Source organism: Nerophis lumbriciformis, linkage group LG39 (assembly GCF_033978685.3).
Source record: "Nerophis lumbriciformis linkage group LG39, RoL_Nlum_v2.1, whole genome shotgun sequence".
Taxonomy (NCBI): Eukaryota; Metazoa; Chordata; class Actinopteri; order Syngnathiformes; family Syngnathidae; genus Nerophis; species Nerophis lumbriciformis.
This window is the reverse complement of record NC_084586.2, coordinates 2,430,971-2,448,269: the sequence shown is the minus strand read 5'-3', so window position 1 is coordinate 2,448,269 and position 17,299 is coordinate 2,430,971. Positions and strand designations below refer to the sequence as shown.

The 17,299-nt window shown below is 41.6% G+C and overlaps 1 protein-coding gene across 1 annotated transcript in view; it reads left to right on the top strand.

Moving 5' to 3' along the window:
- The first annotated feature begins 319 nt into the window (after nt 1–319).
- Nucleotides 320–17,299, top strand: part of LOC133577666 (thyroid hormone receptor alpha-B) — a 441,457-nt gene continuing 424,477 nt past the window's right edge. Inside the window, exon 1 of the mRNA XM_061931639.2 lies at nt 320–652. The gene's annotated coding sequence lies outside the window, so the exon portion shown is untranslated. The remainder of the gene's footprint in view (nt 653–17,299) is intronic.

Here is a 17,299-nt window from a genome sequence, read left to right as displayed (position 1 = left end):
AGCCCTTTGAGACACTTGTGATTTAGGGCTATATAAATAAACATTGATTGATTGATTGATTGATTTGAATGCATCAGTCTGTGTGCAATGAATACATATAATGTACAAGTTACACCTTTTGAATTCAATTACTGAAATAAATCAAGTTTTTCAAAATATTCTAATTTACTGGCTTTTACCTGTATGTTAAGTAGTTAAAAAAAATGGCCACCGGAAAGTAACTTGTTCCCGCCATGCGGAGCGCCGTGGCTGCCATGCGCCGAGGCTCCCCAAGAGGGCGCCGCGTCGCTTGAGAGTCAGCGCACACGCGTCCCTCCTCGCCGTGAGGGGCGGAGCCAGCGCGTGCACGGCCCCCGCGTGTGCCCCTGGACTCGTCTTCTCCGCCAAGATAGCAGCGAGCGAAAGCGCGACGAGGCGGGCGGCGGAAAATAAATAAATAAAAAAAAAAAAGCAGCCGAACTCGGAGGGACCCGGAGAGCTCGTCGACGGAACCGCGGCGGGGTGGAGAGGAGAAAGAAAAGAAAAGAAAAAAAGGTGGCGAAGGGGAGGTCGGGGACGGCTTACACTTGGACGTGAGCGACACTACCCGCCCCCAGCACGAGCTCCTCCAGGACCACCGTGCCCCGCCGGACCGAGAGCTACCGAAGGAACAGTAAGTGACGTCCACGTCCCCCCCCCCCCTCTCCCCTCCTTCCTCCCTCCGCTGGAATGGCGCTTTTCCCTCCAGCATGCACACGTGCGCGCGCAGCGAGATCGCCACATATATATCACTTTGATGACGATGACGGTCCACTTTTAATCGCACTCCGATGTTTACACTTGATCCATCTTGAGCCGCCATGGTGGCATTAGCGGCCGATCTGGCCAGATGTTGGCTGTCTCGTGTGGTGCGCGCGCACACACAAACATGCACACGCACGGCCGTGTTACAAACTAGCACACGCACATGTCAGAACGGAATACACGGCACCATGTTTATGTGCTCAAGCCTTCACGCATGCGCGCATGGTGTTGACACTCGGCGGACACGCCCACTGTAGCCTTCAATCATTAGCTTAGCATGGCAGGGCTTCTTCAACTGAGTTGTGCGCACATTTAAAAAAAAAAAAAAAAAGCATCCTGATTGTTTCTCCATGTTTGTGGTGATCTGAGCGATGGTTGGATGGCGGGGAAGTCATGTGACCTGCTGTGCATCCTCTCTCTCTGTCTCCGCCTGCCCTGGGGCCTCCTTCGGGGGCCCCGGCGTGACCTTCCTCGCTCTTTCCCAGCAGCCGGCACCTCAGCAGGGCCTCTCGCTTTTTCTCCTCGACTTTCTTCACAGATTTTTTTTTCAACCCTTTTCTTGCACCCCTCCTTCCTCCTCCTCCCCCGGCCCCTCGCCATCACCCTCACCCTGTAGGTCCCCTCGCCATCACCCTGTAGGTCCCCTCGCCGCTCTCTTATGTAACGCTGGCGTCCCGCTCTGCTCGGCCGTGTAGTGGTGTCAGAGGTGGCCTTCTCCTCTAATCTACTCCACCTGCTGGAGGTGCCAGCAGTCAATCTGCCAGCTTCCATGTCTGGAACGTGGTCACCGTCGCAGGAAGTGCCGATATTTGACCTGGTTTCACGTTTCATGGCATGCAAACTTTGTATAATGGCCGCAACTTCCTTGCGTATTTTGGACAATCGGCGTCATTTTGGACAATGGAATTATAATTAGGGCCCGCAATGTAACTGTTTTTAGTACTTTTTTGTCTTGAAGGGGGAATTGCCAACTTCCTGTTGATTTTTGCCTGAGGATATACAAGTATGAAAACTAGGTCTAAGTCAAACCTACATACAGGTTTTTGTTTCATGTCTCTCCGATCTTCCTAGTGGGAGATATAGGCAGTCTAGTTTTGTTTTTTCCTAGGGGGCGCTAGAGCGCAATTTTGAGTTGTGGGGTTCGGTTTTTTTAAAAAAAGGTAATTTTCGCAGGTCCTGATGTGTGGGTCAAATATGGTGAGTTTTGAAGCATGTTAAGTGGGTCAAATTACAGTTTGTTGTGGCGGCGGAAGAATAAAGAATAACTCCCGAAGGGAGTCCTTATGCAATGGGACATAAGGACCTATTGTTATTCGTCCGTTTTATTATTAGGGCCCGCAATGGCCCATTGCAAAAGGACTCCCACAGGGAGTCCTTATGCAATGGGACATAAGGACCTATTGAATTTCTAAGTTATTCTTTATTCTTCCGCCGCCACAACAAACTGTAATTTGACCCACTTAACATGCTTCAAAACTCACGATATTTGACCCACACATCAGGACCTGCGAAAATTACCTTTTTTTTTAAAAAAACCGAACCCCACAACTCAAAATTGCGCTTTAGCGCCCCCTAGGAAAAAAAACAACTAGACTGCCTATATCTCCCACTAGGAAGATCGGAGAGACATGAAACAAAAACCTGTATGTAGGTTTGACTTAGACCTAGTTTTCATAATTGTATATCCTCGGGCAAAAATCAACAGGAAGTTGGCAATTCCCCCTTCAAGACAAAAAAGTACTAAAAACAGTCACTTTTGCCTCTTTGAGCTGTAATTTGACCCTCTTAACATGCTTCAAAACTCACCGAACTGAACGCACACATCAGGACTGGCAAAAATTGCAATCTAATAAATAAACCTAACCCCAAATTTAAAAATTGCGCTTTACAGCAATTTTTGAATAAAACGGAGAAAAAACTGCTCCTCGGAAGAAAAAAATGACAAAACTGCCTGTAACTCCCACTGGGAAGGTCGGAGATACATGAAACAGATACCTCTATGTAGGTCTCACTTAGACCTACATTTCATAAATTTACAACCCCCAGCAAAAATCAACAGGACGTTTGCTATTCCCCCTTCAAAACAATTTTTTTTGTAAAAACCGGTCACCTTCCTTCAAAAACTATCTCCTCTGAGCGCGTTTGTCGTTTCGGCTTCAAAATAACACAGGAGAGAGATTAAACCCTTGTGCATAAAATAACAGAACCGTTTTGTGATACCTGCTCCGGTTTTGATTTTATGACCCTTCAAAGACCCGCTGCACTGATGCTCCTGCGGTGCTGTTTTTTTAAGATGGCTGCTTAAAAGCAGGAAGCACCAACGTGCCCACACAATGCAGACAAGGTAGGTACACTAGACAAAAGTCTTGGGACACTTCAGACTAAAAGTAGACAAAAGTATTGGGACACTTAGGACTAGCACCTGCCAAATACGCGGGCCCGAACAACGCTGCTTGCAGCTTTAATTATGATTATAATTATTATTATTTTCCTGTATTCAAACACAGTGTTACTATTCAAACTGTTGTAGTGGCCTGTTTTTAATGAATGCTTACTGACCTTTTGCTATACATGTTTGTGTGTGTGTGTGTATTAGAGATGCGCGGTTTGTGGACACAACCGCGGATAATCCGCGGGTCGAGCGGGTGACATGACTAAAAAAATAGATTTTAAATAGATCGGGCAGTTGGCGGTTGAACCAATTCGGAAATATATATACATAGTTAGATGTTGTTACCCACATACGAAAAATGAGCAGCACTCTTTGAAACAGGCAATTATTCATCAGGCACTGCAGCACAACACAACAGAAAAAAAAAAGAAAAAAAGATGGCAACGCCGGCAGCAAACGTGGTACACGACAAACTAAAAAAGGGAATACTAAAGACCAGGGGAAAAAAGACCAGCTATTTGCCTTGGCCAATACGTTGCAGGTAATTTATTATTATTATTTATTTAATTTATTTTTGTTTAAATAGGGATGACATACATATGTTATTGTATAATTTAAGTTTGTGCGCGTGATTGACAGCCTAAGGCTTATGAGGCACATTTTTTATTTATTTTTTTATTTCAACTTAAAAACGTATGAGCCTATGCCTATGCCTACAGCATAGGCTATGTGTTTAACTTTATTTTCCTGCCTGTCGTTGACAATGGAGATTGTCTGATATTTTGTCATGGCTGCAGATCAATCAATAAAGGTTCATCTTTGTCGCAAAATTGTTCACTGTTTCACTGTGCACCCCGCCCTCGTCCCTATTTGAGCATTATAACGTTAACAAGTTAATATTCATTGAAATAAATTCAGAACATTTTTTTTACCTAATGAAAATATAGGCCTAGTCTTTCTAAAACATTTTTTTAACTTCTTAAAAGCATCGTTCTGCTCGCTGCAACTGCGCACACAAAGTGTGAGGATGGAACGCACTCCTGATCTGAGGGCATTGGCAACAATAGTCAACACTTTCTTAATGGAAATGACAATAATACTATAATAATGATAAATAATATTATCACGCATTAATATCTCTTAGCCACTAATGCGTGGCCAAGAGATATTAATGCGTGGCACGCATTGAATGTCTCTGCTGCGTTGGATCAGTCTCCTTTCTTTAATAGGCAAAAGCTTTATAACCTCACTAATGCCTTGCATCGTCTATATTAGATATATAACAACGGGCGGGTGGCGGGCGGGTGTGGATTTGATAAAATGTTAGTTCGGGTGGATGGCGGGTGGATGACGACTTTTGTGATGCGGTTGCGGATGAAATAATTGCTATCCGCGCATCTCTAGTGTGTATATATATGTGTGTATATGTATATATATATATATATATATATATATATAGATCAGTGGTTCTTAACCTGGGTTCGATCGAACCCTAGGGGTTCTGTGAGTCGGCCTCAGGGGTTCGGCGGAGGTCAAAACACACCCGACTCATCGTGTAAATACAAACTTCTCCCTAACGGCAACAGCTGACTGATTTGCAGGTGTGTAATTTGTTGTGAGTTTATGCACTGTGTTGGTTTTGTTCTTTCAACAAGGTGATGCTCATACACGGTTCATTTTGTGCACCAGTAAAAAAAACATGGTAACACTTAAGTATGGGGCACATTTTCACCATTAATTAGTTGTTTGTTAACATGCAAATTAGTAACATATTGGCTCTTAACTAGTCATTATTAAGTACTTATTAATGCCTTATTCGGCATGGCCTTATTATAACCCTCTAACCCTGACCCTAACCCTAACCAAATAACTCTAAATTAAGTCTTTATTACTTAGAATATGTTCCCCTAGTGTCCAAATAACTCTAAATTAAGTCTTTGTTACTTAGAATAAGTTCCCCATACTAAAGTGTTACCAAAAACATAAAACTTTGTCTTGAATTTGAAAAAAAAAATCATTTTATTTTTCACTAAAGAAGGGTTCGGTGAATGAGCGTATGAAACTGGTCGGGTTCGGTAACTCCAACAAGGTTAAGAACCACTGATATAGATATATATGTGTGTGTGTGTGTGTGTATATATATATATATATATATGTGTCTTAATAAGGTTATCCAAAAAATAGTGCTCGATACCGTAGTGGAGCGCAATATATCATCATCTCCTGATGATTGAGGGTACCCCCCTCATGAAACAGGCCTGTAGAGATGAAATAGTCTTGTGATTTTTTTCCCCACACATACATATATATATATATATATATATATATATATGTGTATATATATATATATATATACATATATATATATATATGTATATATGTGTGTGTGTATGTACAGGTAAAAGCCAGTAAATTAGAATATTTTGAAAAACTTGATTTATTTCAGTAATTGCATTCAAAAGGTGTAACTTGTACATTATATTTATTCATTGCACACAGACTGATGCATTCAAATGTTTATTTCATTTAATTTTGATGATTTGAAGTGGCAACAAATGAAAATCCAAAATTCCGTGTGTCACAAAATTAGAATATTACTTAAGGCTAATACAAAAAAGGGATTTTTAGAAATATTGGCCAACTGAAAAGTATGAAAATGAAAAATATGAGCATGTACAATACTCAATACTTGGTTGGAGCTCCTTTTGCCTCAATTACTGCGTTAATGCGGCGTGGCATGGAGTCGATGAGTTTCTGGCACTGCTCAGGTGTTATGAGAGCCCAGGTTGCTCTGATAGTGGCCTTCAACTCTTCTGCGTTTTTGGGTCTGGCATTCTGCATCTTCCTTTTCACAATACCCCACAGATTTTCTATGGAGCTAAGGTCAGGGGAGTTGGCGGGCCAATTTAGAACAGAAATACCATGGTCCGTAAACCAGGCACGGGTAGATTTTGCGCTGTGTGCAGGCGCCAAGTCCTGTTGGAACTTGAAATCTCCATCTCCATAGAGCAGGTCAGCAGCAGGAAGCATGAAGTGCTCTAAAACTTGCTGGTAGACGGCTGCGTTGACCCTGGATCTCAGGAAACAGAGTGGACCGACACCAGCAGATGACATGGCACCCCAAACCATCACTGATGGTGGAAACTTTACACTAGACTTCAGGCAACGTGGATCCTGTGCCTCTCCTGTCTTCCTCCAGACTCTGGGACCTCGATTTCCAAAGGAAATGCAAACCAAACCAACCCAAACCATCAGTGATGGTTTGGGGTGCCATGTCAACTGCTGGTGTCGGTCCACTCTGTTTCCTGAGATCCAGGGTCAACGCAGCCGTCTACCAGCAAGTTTTAGAGCACTTCATGCTTCCTGCTGCTGACCTGCTCTATGGAGATGGAGATTTCAAGTTCCAACAGGACTTGGCGCCTGCACACAGCGCAAAATCTACCCGTGCCTGGTTTACGGACCATGGTATTTCTGTTCTAAATTGGCCCGCCAACTCCCCTGACCCTAGCCCCATAGAAAATCTGTGGGGTATTGTGAAAAGGAAGATGCAGAATGCCAGACCCAAAAACGCAGAAGAGTTGAAGGCCACTATCAGAGCAACCTGGGCTCTCATAACACCTGAGCAGTGCCAGAAACTCATCGACTCCATGCCACGCCGCATTAACGCAGTAATTGAGGCAAAAGGAGCTCCAACCAAGTATTGAGTATTGTACATGCTCATATTTTTCATTTTCATACTTTTCAGTTGGCCAACATTTCTAAAAATCCCTTTTTTGTATTAGCCTTAAGTAATATTCTAATTTTGTGACACACGGAATTTTGGATTTTCATTTGTTGCCACTTCAAATCATCAAAATTAAATGAAATAAACATTTGAATGCATCAGTCTGTGTGCAATGAATAAATATAATGTACAAGTTACACCTTTTGAATGCAATTACTGAAATAAATCAAGTTTTTCAAAATATTCTAATTTACTGGCTTTTACCTGTATGTGTGTGTGTGTGTGTGTGTGTGTGTGTGTGTGTGTGTGTGTGTGTGTGTGTGTGTGTGTGTGTGTGTGTGTGTGTATTAGGGCTGCAACTAACGATTAATTTGATAAGCGAATAATCTGTCGATTATTACTTCGATTAATAATCGGATAAAAGAGACAAACTACATTTCTATCCCTTCCAGTATTTTATTGAAAAAAACCAGCATACTGGCACCATACTTATTTTGATGATTGTTTCTCAGCTGTTTGTACATGTTGCAGTTTATAAATAAAGGTTTATAAAAAAAAGAAAGTTTTTAAAAATTGCCTCTGCGCATGCGCATAGCATAGATCCAACGAATCCATTTCCATCCATTTTCTACCGCTTATTTCCTTCGGGGTCGCGGGGGGCGCTGGAGCCTATCTCAGCTACAATCGGGCGGAAGGCGGTGTACACCTTGGACAAGTCGCCACCTCATCACAGGACCAACACAGACAGACAGACAACATTCAGACTCACATTCACACACTAGGGCCAATTTAGTGTTGCCAATCAACCTATCCCCAGGTGCATGTCTTTGGAGGTGGGAGGAAGCCGGATCGATGACTAAATTAATCGGCAACTATTTTTATAATCGATTTAATCAATTAGTTGTTGCAGCCCTATTATGTATGTATGTATGTATGTATGTTTGTGTGTGTTCTGGCAATGCTTACTTAATGGGGACATCGCTCTGTTTACACAGTCACCTTTAGGACGGTATGGGGACAAAAAAACAGGTCCCCTAAAGGGAAGCGTTTTTAAACTTTTGATTGATTGAAACTTTTATTAGTAGATTGCTCAGTTCAGTACATATTCCGTACAATTGACCACTAAATGGTAACACCCGAATAAGTTTTTCAACTTGTTTAAGTCGGGGTCCACGTTAATCAATTCCTGGTAATGAATAGTAAATGATAGTCAGATCCATTCTGAAGATGCCTTAATGATTTTTAAGCTTTGGCCCATAAAACATGTTTACTGGTTAGTTTGAGTGTGAGACATTTGCACAGCAGTGCTAAATGCTTACTGCTAAAAAGCAGTTTTCAGTAATGTCACAGAAGATGCAGGATTTGCTTTAACATTGAAGTGGTGAAACTTACTATAAGAGGACAGCTGTAGTGCTGTATTCTGAGGATCATGTCATATTTCATTTGAACTTTTTTTTTTTTTTTTTAATGGTCCTCAGTAGTCCCGTACAAATTTGTGTGAATTATGCAAAATTATTTAAATTAGGTCCCCATGAACCATATTAACTCATTTTCCCCAGGGTCCCCAGTAAGAATGATCAGCACATTACTTCATCAATCCAGAGATTTAAAGACGTGTATGAGCTGACTGAGCAGTGGCCATTTTACTAAACATTTTTTATGCCTCCACAACCTGTAGAAAGGGTGGTCCCCACAAGTGATGATCAAAAACTTGGTCCCCATTCCAAATGATAACCTGTGTGTGTGTGTGTGTGCGGGTGGTGTATATTGTGGCCCGGAATAGTTAGTGCTGCAAGGGGTTCTGGGTATTTGTTCTGTTGTGTTTATGTTGTGTTACGGTGCGGATGTTCTCCCGAAATGTGTTTGTCATTCTTGTTTGGTGTGGGTTCACAGTGTGGCGCATATTTGTAACAGTGTTAAAGTTGTTTATACGGCCACCCTCAGTGTGACCTGTATGGCTCTTGACCAAGAATGCAATGTGTGTGAAAAGCCGTAGATATTATGCGATTGGACCGGCACGCAAAGGGAGGGCTTTTAAGGTTTATTGGCGCTCTGTACTTCTCCCTACGTCCGTGTACCACTCCGTACAGCGGCGATTTAAAATGTCATAAATTTTACTTTTTGAAACAGATACCGATAATTTCCGATATTACATTTTAAAGCATTCATCGGCCGATAATATCGGCAGTCTGATATTATCGGACATCTCTACTAATTACATCTCAATAATAATGAATTAATTTAAATGTTACTATCTGCTGAAAGGGTCAATAAAAAACGAGCGGTGGGCCAAAATTGGCCCCAGGGCCACACTTAAGACACCCCTGGCATGTATTATCAACCCTAGTTTGAATGGTTTCGTCAAGCCTATTTGGGCGATGTTTGGCGGGCCAAATCAAACGCTTTTTCCGGCCCGCCAGTTGAATCACAAAAGCCACAGGTGCAAAATTCTTGTGTTCAACATTTTTTCGCGTAAGAGAAGTTTCTTACCGGCGCTAGGGATGTCCTGATCCGATATTTGGATCGGATCGGCCGCCGATATTTGCCAAAAAATGCGTATCGGCAAGGCATGGGAAAATGCCGATCCAGATCCAGTTTAAAAAAAACAACTCCGGTCCGTGTTTTCCAACGCACTGATCTAAATAATACATTCCACTTTTCTGCTGCTCCCTAATTTCCGTTCCGCATTTTCCAGCACACCTTCAACACATCCATAGGTCTGTGGATTCTCACGCAGTTGCTTTTAGCTGCTGGCATTACACGACAGGCTCTTCTCACTCTTTCCTGTGTCTCCCTCTCACAGACAGCAGCGCACCTTCTTACACACGTCACATACTGTCACGACATACGTCACATACGTATACGCCCCCCCCCCCCTGAGCAGAGACGTAGCAGCATGGCTAACGTTAGCTAGCGCAGCCGTGTGACGATCCCTCTAAGGTGCGCGCCTGTGCGCATAGCAATTATATGCCACGCACAAAATCAAATAAAAAAATAAGCGCATAACAATTTTCGACACACGGACACGACAGAGAAAACAGTTTTCGTCATCATTGTTCAAATATTGTGACGTCTGTCGAGACGCTTATCTCCATTCGGTGCCACACGCCCACACCATCAAAATGCCGAGGCAAAAATTTCCACATCAACACCGAATGAAAAAATTAGTGATTTTTTTTGTTGTGATTTCCGTCTCTGCATGAAAGTTTAAAAGTAGCATATATTAATGCAGTATGAAGAAGAATGTTTTAATGTAGACATGCAAGCCTTGAAAGAAAATGTTGAAAATCAAGACTACATTTCCTGCAAATGGGTGCATTTCTACCCTATATTTTAACTTTAGATTTATTCTCATATCAAACTCTTTTGGCTGTCTTTTTGACACTTACATCCGGCGCCCCCCTCCACACCCTGGATTATAAATAATGTAAATAATTCAATGTGATTATCTTGTGTGACGACTGTATTATGATGATAGTATATATCTGATAGTATATATCTGTATCATGAATCAATTTAAGTGGACCCCGACTTAAACAAGTTGAAAAACGTATCCGGGTGTTACCATTTAGTGGTCAATTGTACGGAATATGTACTTCACTGTGCAACCTACTAATAAAAGTCTCAATCAATCAATCAAAACACATAGAATCATCATACTGCTGTGATTATATGCATCAAGTGTTCATTCAAGGCTAAGGCAAAATATCGAGATATATATCGTATATCGCAATATGGCCTTAAAATATCGCAATATTAAAAAATGACCATATCGCCCAGCCCTAGTTTCAATGATGCCATTTCTGTTTGTCATGTATAATTTTGTCTATTTTGTGTTTATCCTTGAATAAACAGGTCAGTTTCTTGTTACCAACCATTGTGTATTATTCAAACTCCCCTAATTCAGCTGGCTAGTTGTTATCAAGAGTACTAAAACCCTTTTCAACATGATTCTGACAACTAAATAGGCTAAATAACTTTAAACTTTAATACATGCTCGGATAGGCCAGTATCGGTCAGTATCGGATCGGAAGTGCAAAATCAATATCGGTATCGGATCGGAAGTGCAAAAACCTGGATCAGGACATCCCCAACCGGCGCACACATCAGCTTCCTGGTGTGATAAGAAGCCTCTCTTACACAAAAAACCTGGTCTGAACACAGGAATTTTGTGCCTATTTATTGGAGAAGACAAGATGAACGCAATCGGTTTATCTCAAAAAAGCCTGCAGAATCCGATCTGACTTATTTTGTTGTTGACATATTTCCCTCGAAAGAACCCTTGGTAGAGGCCTGTTGCTTGTTTAGTGGTTCACATAGCTGGTGTGACATTGATTATGCCTCCCCTATTCCCTATCGATCTGTCTTTGACAGATTTTCGCTTCCATGCTAGCTGCTGTCAGCCTCGACTGGGAAACACGACGTAGCGCTTGACTGAGTGATTCCTCAAAGGCGCTCTTGTTTGAGTCCGTCACAGGATTGACTAATGCATGAATGCATGGCCTCAACAGCTACAAGGTTTTTGATGCTGCGGATTGATTGTTTGCAAAGATGTTTGCACAAGCATGACAGTGTTATTGACGCATTGAGGCTGATACAGTGTAACGATCATACTACAGTGATAATGCATTGCTTGTTTACCATCAGTATGACCTGACATGACTGCTGCTTGTCCCTTAGGTGCCATGCCCTGAGCGCTTTCCCGTGTGTGCTTGTTTGTTTGTGTGTGTGGGTGTGTGTGGGTGTTTGCCCCCCGCCTAATTAGATTATAGCACCTATGTGCGGCTGACTTCATAGGATCTATTCAACCCGGGGTGACTGAGGCCAAGCGTTGTATGTCATCTGATCATTACTAGGGGTGCTCGCCGCAGGCGGGCTAAAACATAAAGACTAGAGATGTCCGATAATGGCTTTTTTGCCGATATTGTCCAACTCTTAATTACCGATTCCGATATCAACCGATACGATATATACAGTCATGGAATTAACACATTATTATGCCTAATTTTGTTGTGATGCCCCGCTGGATGCATTAAACAATGTAACAAGGTTTTCCAAAATAAATCAACTCAAGTTATGGAAAAAAATGCCAACATGGCACTGCCATATTTTTAGGGCCCGCAATGGCCCATTGCAAAAGGACTCCCACAGGGAGTCCTTATGCAATGGGACATAAGGACCTATTGTTATTCGTTCGTTTTATTCTTTCTTATTATTATTCTTCCGCAGCTTTGCGCACTACTTTGAACCCCTTAACATGCTTCAAAACTCACCAAATTTTACACACACATCAGTAATATACGGCAAAACTTTTTATCAAAAAACCAAACCTCAAAACTCAAAATTGCGCTCTAGCGCCCCCTAGGAAAAACAAAAACTAGACTGCCTGTAACTCCCACTAGGAAGGTCGGAAAAACATGAAACAAAATCCTCTATGTAGGTCTGACTTAGACCTAGTTCTCATAATTGTACATCCTCGGGCTAAAATCAACAGGAAGTTGGCAATTCCCCCTTCAAGACAAAAAAGTACTAAAAACAGTCACTTTTGCCTCTTTGCGCTGTAATATGACCCCCTTAACATGCTTCAAAACTCACCAAACTGAACGCACACATCAGGACTGGCAAAAATTGCGATCTAATAAAAAAACCTAACCCCAAATTTAAAAATTGCGCTCTAGAGCAATTTTTGAATAAAACGGAGAGAAAACTGCTCTTCGGAAGAAAAAAATGACAAAACTGCCTGTAACTCCCACTGGGAAGGTCGGAGAGACATGAAACAAAAACCTCTTCGTAGGTCTCACTTAGACCTACATTTCATAAATTGACACCCCCCAGCAAAAATCTACAGGAAGTTTGCTATTCCCCCTTCAAAACAAATCTTTTGTAAAAAACGGTCACCTTTCTTCAAAATCTATCTCCTCTGAGTGCGTTTGTCGTTTCGGCTTCAAACTAACACAGGAGAGAGATTAAACCCTTGTGTATAAAATAACAGAACAGCGTTTTAATACCTGCTCCGGTTTTGATTTTATGACCCTTCAAAGACCCGCTGCGCTGATGCTGCTGCGCTGCTGTTTTTTTTTAAGATGGCTGCTTAAAAGCAGGAAGCACCAACGTGCCCACACAATGCAGACAAGGTAGGTACACTAGACAAAAGTCTTGGGACACTTCAGACTAAAAGTAGACAAAAGTATTGGGACACTTAGGACTAGCACCTGCCAAATACGCGGGCCCGACCAATGCTGCTTGCAGCTTTAATTATTATTGAAGTCACAAAGTGCATTTTTTTTTTTTAAATGCTTCAAAACAGCAGCTTGGATTTTGGGACATGCTCTCCCTGAGAGAGCATGAGGAGGTTGAGGTGGGAGGGGGTAGTTAGTGCTGCAAGGGGTTCTGGGTATTTGTTCTGTTGTGTTACGGTGCGGATGTTCTCCCGAAATGTGTTTGTCATTCTTGTTTGGTGTGGGTTCACAGTGTGGCGCATATTTGTAACAGTGTTAAAGTTCTTTATACGGCCACCCTCAGTATGCCTTGCATTCACTTGTGTGTGTGAAAAGCCGTAGATATTATGTGATTGGGCCGTCACGCAAAGGCAGTGCCTTTTAAGGTTTATTGGCGCTCTGTACTTCTCCCTACGTCCGCGTACCACTCCGTACAGCGGCATTTTAAAAAGTCATACATTTTACTTTTAGAAACCGATACCGATAATTTCCGATATTACATTTTAAAGCATTGATCGGCCGATAATATCGGCAGTCCGATATTATCGGACATCTCTAATAAAGACGTAAAGATTTGTTAGCTTGCTTACAATATAAGTTCTTCCGTGTTCACATTAGAGATCAATTGTTTTCCAGTGTCGTAATTTGGCAATTTCACATATATGGAGATTGGCTTTATTTATTAGTGTTTATTTTTTTACAACTCCAACACACCTACATCAGCAGATACAATAGACACACACGATACCAGTATTTAATGTAAATTCCATAATATAAGCCTGCTATTTTTTTCCTACGCTTTGACCTCAGCGGCCTATAAAACGGTGCGGCCAATTTATGATTTATGGGGAAAAAAGAGACTGAATTGGTGTGTTATTGTTTGTGTTATGGTGCCGTCTTTCGGACGAGTTCACTCACAACAGGTTCAGGGTGGGCAAACTTTTTGGCTCTGAGGCCACCATTGGCTTTTGAAATTTGACAGATGGGCCGGGCGAACACATGATGCATTTCAAAGAACATCATGTCTGTTGGATCTCAGAGTAGACTTCCCAAACATGGGCTATACATCTATTTTCAACAACATCGTATCAGAACCTCAAAGAAACAAAAAAATGGTATTACAGGGTTAGCACTTACATTCTCTTTCAGTGGGAGCAGTGTTGTTGATCACTCTTTTTTTCGCCAATGCGTCGAAGTCGAGTATCAGTTTTGTTGTGGCAATTCTCAAAACAGATCTTTGCTTAATTTGGCGGGATGAATAAGACTAACTGGCTGGATGTGGCCCCCGGGCCGTAGTTTGCCCATCCCTGGTTTAGACTGAGCTTTCAACCGGATGTACAAGTGCCATTTCGTCTTCTAGTCGTCCATAGCATTTTTACTCCTATATAGATTCTTCATTGACGTTCCCTCTAAGGTGCGCGCCTGTGCAATTGTGCACTGCTTAAGCGTCCTGCGCACGGCAAATCTATGCCACGCACAAAATCAAATAAAAAATAAGCGCATAACAATTTTCAACACAACGGACACGACAGAGAAAACCGTTTTCCTCATCATTGTTCAAATATTGTAACGTCTGTCGCGACGCTTTGAGGACATGAATTCCATCGATCACTTTATTGAGCAAAACTCTTTATTGTCGGCCATAAACACATCACCAAAACATTAGTAAAAAAAAATATCTAGCAAAAGTGGTCAGTTTCTGCAGTACAAACCAGACCAAAAGCAACTTTGTTATATCAACAGCAGCCGCTCGCTCTTTCTCACTTGCGCCAACACATGCACATATGGCACGTAGCCAGTGATGCGTTTACAGCCACACAAAAAGTCGGACAACTCCAACACCACACATAAAGTGTCATTCCAGGTCGTTACACTATGATTTACCAATCAAATGTGTGCTTATTCTAGTGTCATTTATTAGGAATCTTAATTTATAAATATTAATCTTGAAATGCTGTTAGTATATTAAATAAATACTAATAAAAATATATTATTTACAAACAGGAAGTTGCAGGAATGTACACATGATCCCCTGCTTACATCTCATTGTGCAACATGTGAATGTTTTAATGGGAACTAAATGCAATGTCTGAAAGGGATACAAATTATTTCCAAAGCAGGACCTCCACCCAGACAAACAATACAAGTACACAGTTCAAGAAAAACAATATTTTTTGTTATTGTCATTGTAAGTGGGCCTAAACACTTATATTAGAAAATAACCTCATGGAAATGACTGCTGTCATTTGATTATAATAATAAGAGAATGTTGTCTGTCTATCTGTGTTGGCCCTGCGATGAGGTAGGGACTTGTCCAGGGTGTATCCCGCCTTCCGCCCGAATGCAGCTGAGATAGGCTCCAGCACCCCCCGCGACCCCGAAAGGGACAAGCGGTAGAAAATGGATGGATGGATGGATGGAGATTGAACTTGTTATTTAGTCAGGTTTGGGACAGGTGTGCTGCTGGTGTAGCCACAGTGTGCACGTCTGATGTTGCTCACATGGGCTCCACTGAATGCGCAGGGAGTTTTTGCGTTTGCTCACACACATGAAAAATTAGAGGGAACATTGACTCCAAGCAACGTTTGTAAGTTTTACAATATAACCAAAACAATTCTTACTTACTAAACCGTCCCATGTGTGATGTTTGTCGGAGTGTTTCCATGCATATTTGTACGTGCTATCCTAATGTAATAAAGCTAGCGTCGTTAGCATTAGCTAATATGCTAACATGGTTACGAGTGTCTTTGTTAGTATCATTAACTTACAATGCCATTGTTTTTGTATTGTTTCAGTTTCACAAATTCCTCAGTAAATTCACCAAAACGTCACCGTGGAGTTATTGAGTCTGTTTAGCGGATTGGAGAGCTAGCTTTCGCAGCTCGCGGGTCCATGACGATGACTTCTGTTTTGTTTGATCAGCCGTTTTGCTGCCGTGTTAGACACTTTTTGGAAACAATTAAGGTATGTTAATAAACATTTACAAAATATTTCTGTATAAATAACAAATTTCACAACAAATATATCTGCGGCTTATAGTCCGGTGCGGCTTATATATGGAAAAATGTTTTCTCCTAAAATTTAGTGAGTGCATTTTGTATGTGCTCTATAGTCCGGAATTTTTTTTAGTATTTATTTAAAAGAAGAATTTGTGAAGTAGATACATAACCATTGCCTTTTTCCTCACTAAAGCACTCACATAACTTTGACTAAAAATGAAAAATCCGTTCCAATTATCGATTATCGGCCTCTTTGACCTTAAATATCTCTATATAACTCTATATAACTATCTCCCTTAAACCAACATATCGGTCGATCTCTATACCCACAAATCCACAGGTTTTTGGTCGGGGTAAATAACTAAAGTTAAAGTACCAATGATAGTCACTCACACACTAGGTGTGGCGAAATTATTCTCTGCATTTGACCCATCACCCTTGATCACCCCCTGGGAGGTGAGGGGAGCAGTGAGCAGCAGCGGTGGCCGCGCCCGGGAACAATTTTTGGTGATTCAACCCCCAATTCCAACCCTTGATGCTGAGTGCCAAGCAGGGAGGTAATGGGTCCCATTTTTATAGTCTTTGGTATGACTCGGCCGGGGTTTGAACTCACGACCTACCGATCTCAGGGCGGACACTCTAACCACTAGGCCACTAAATAACGAGTCGCCGCTTACGCATGCCCTGTTTGACCATATGAGGCATGGTGTCCTATCAGGTTGTGGGGGTGTACCTAAGGTCAAAGGTTGCACTGTCAAAGGCAACGATGCCTTGATTTGACTTGAACCCTGCTCGGCGTGTTGTTAAAGGGGAACATTATCACCAGACCTATGTAAGCGTCAATATACAGGTAAAAGCCAGTAAATTAGAATATTTTGAAAAACTTGATTTATTTCAGTAATTGCATTCAAAAGGTGTAACTTGTACATTATATTTATTCATTGCACACAGACTGATGCATTCAAATGTTTATTTCATTTAATTTTGATGATTTGAAGTGGCAACAAATGAAAATCCAAAATTCCGTGTGTCACAAAATTAGAATATTACTTAAGGCTAATACAAAAAAGGGATTTTTAGAAATGTTGGCCAACTGAAAAGAATGAAAATGAAAAATATGAGCATGTACAATACTCAATACTTGGTTGGAGCTCCTTTTGCCTCAATTACTGCGTTAATGCGG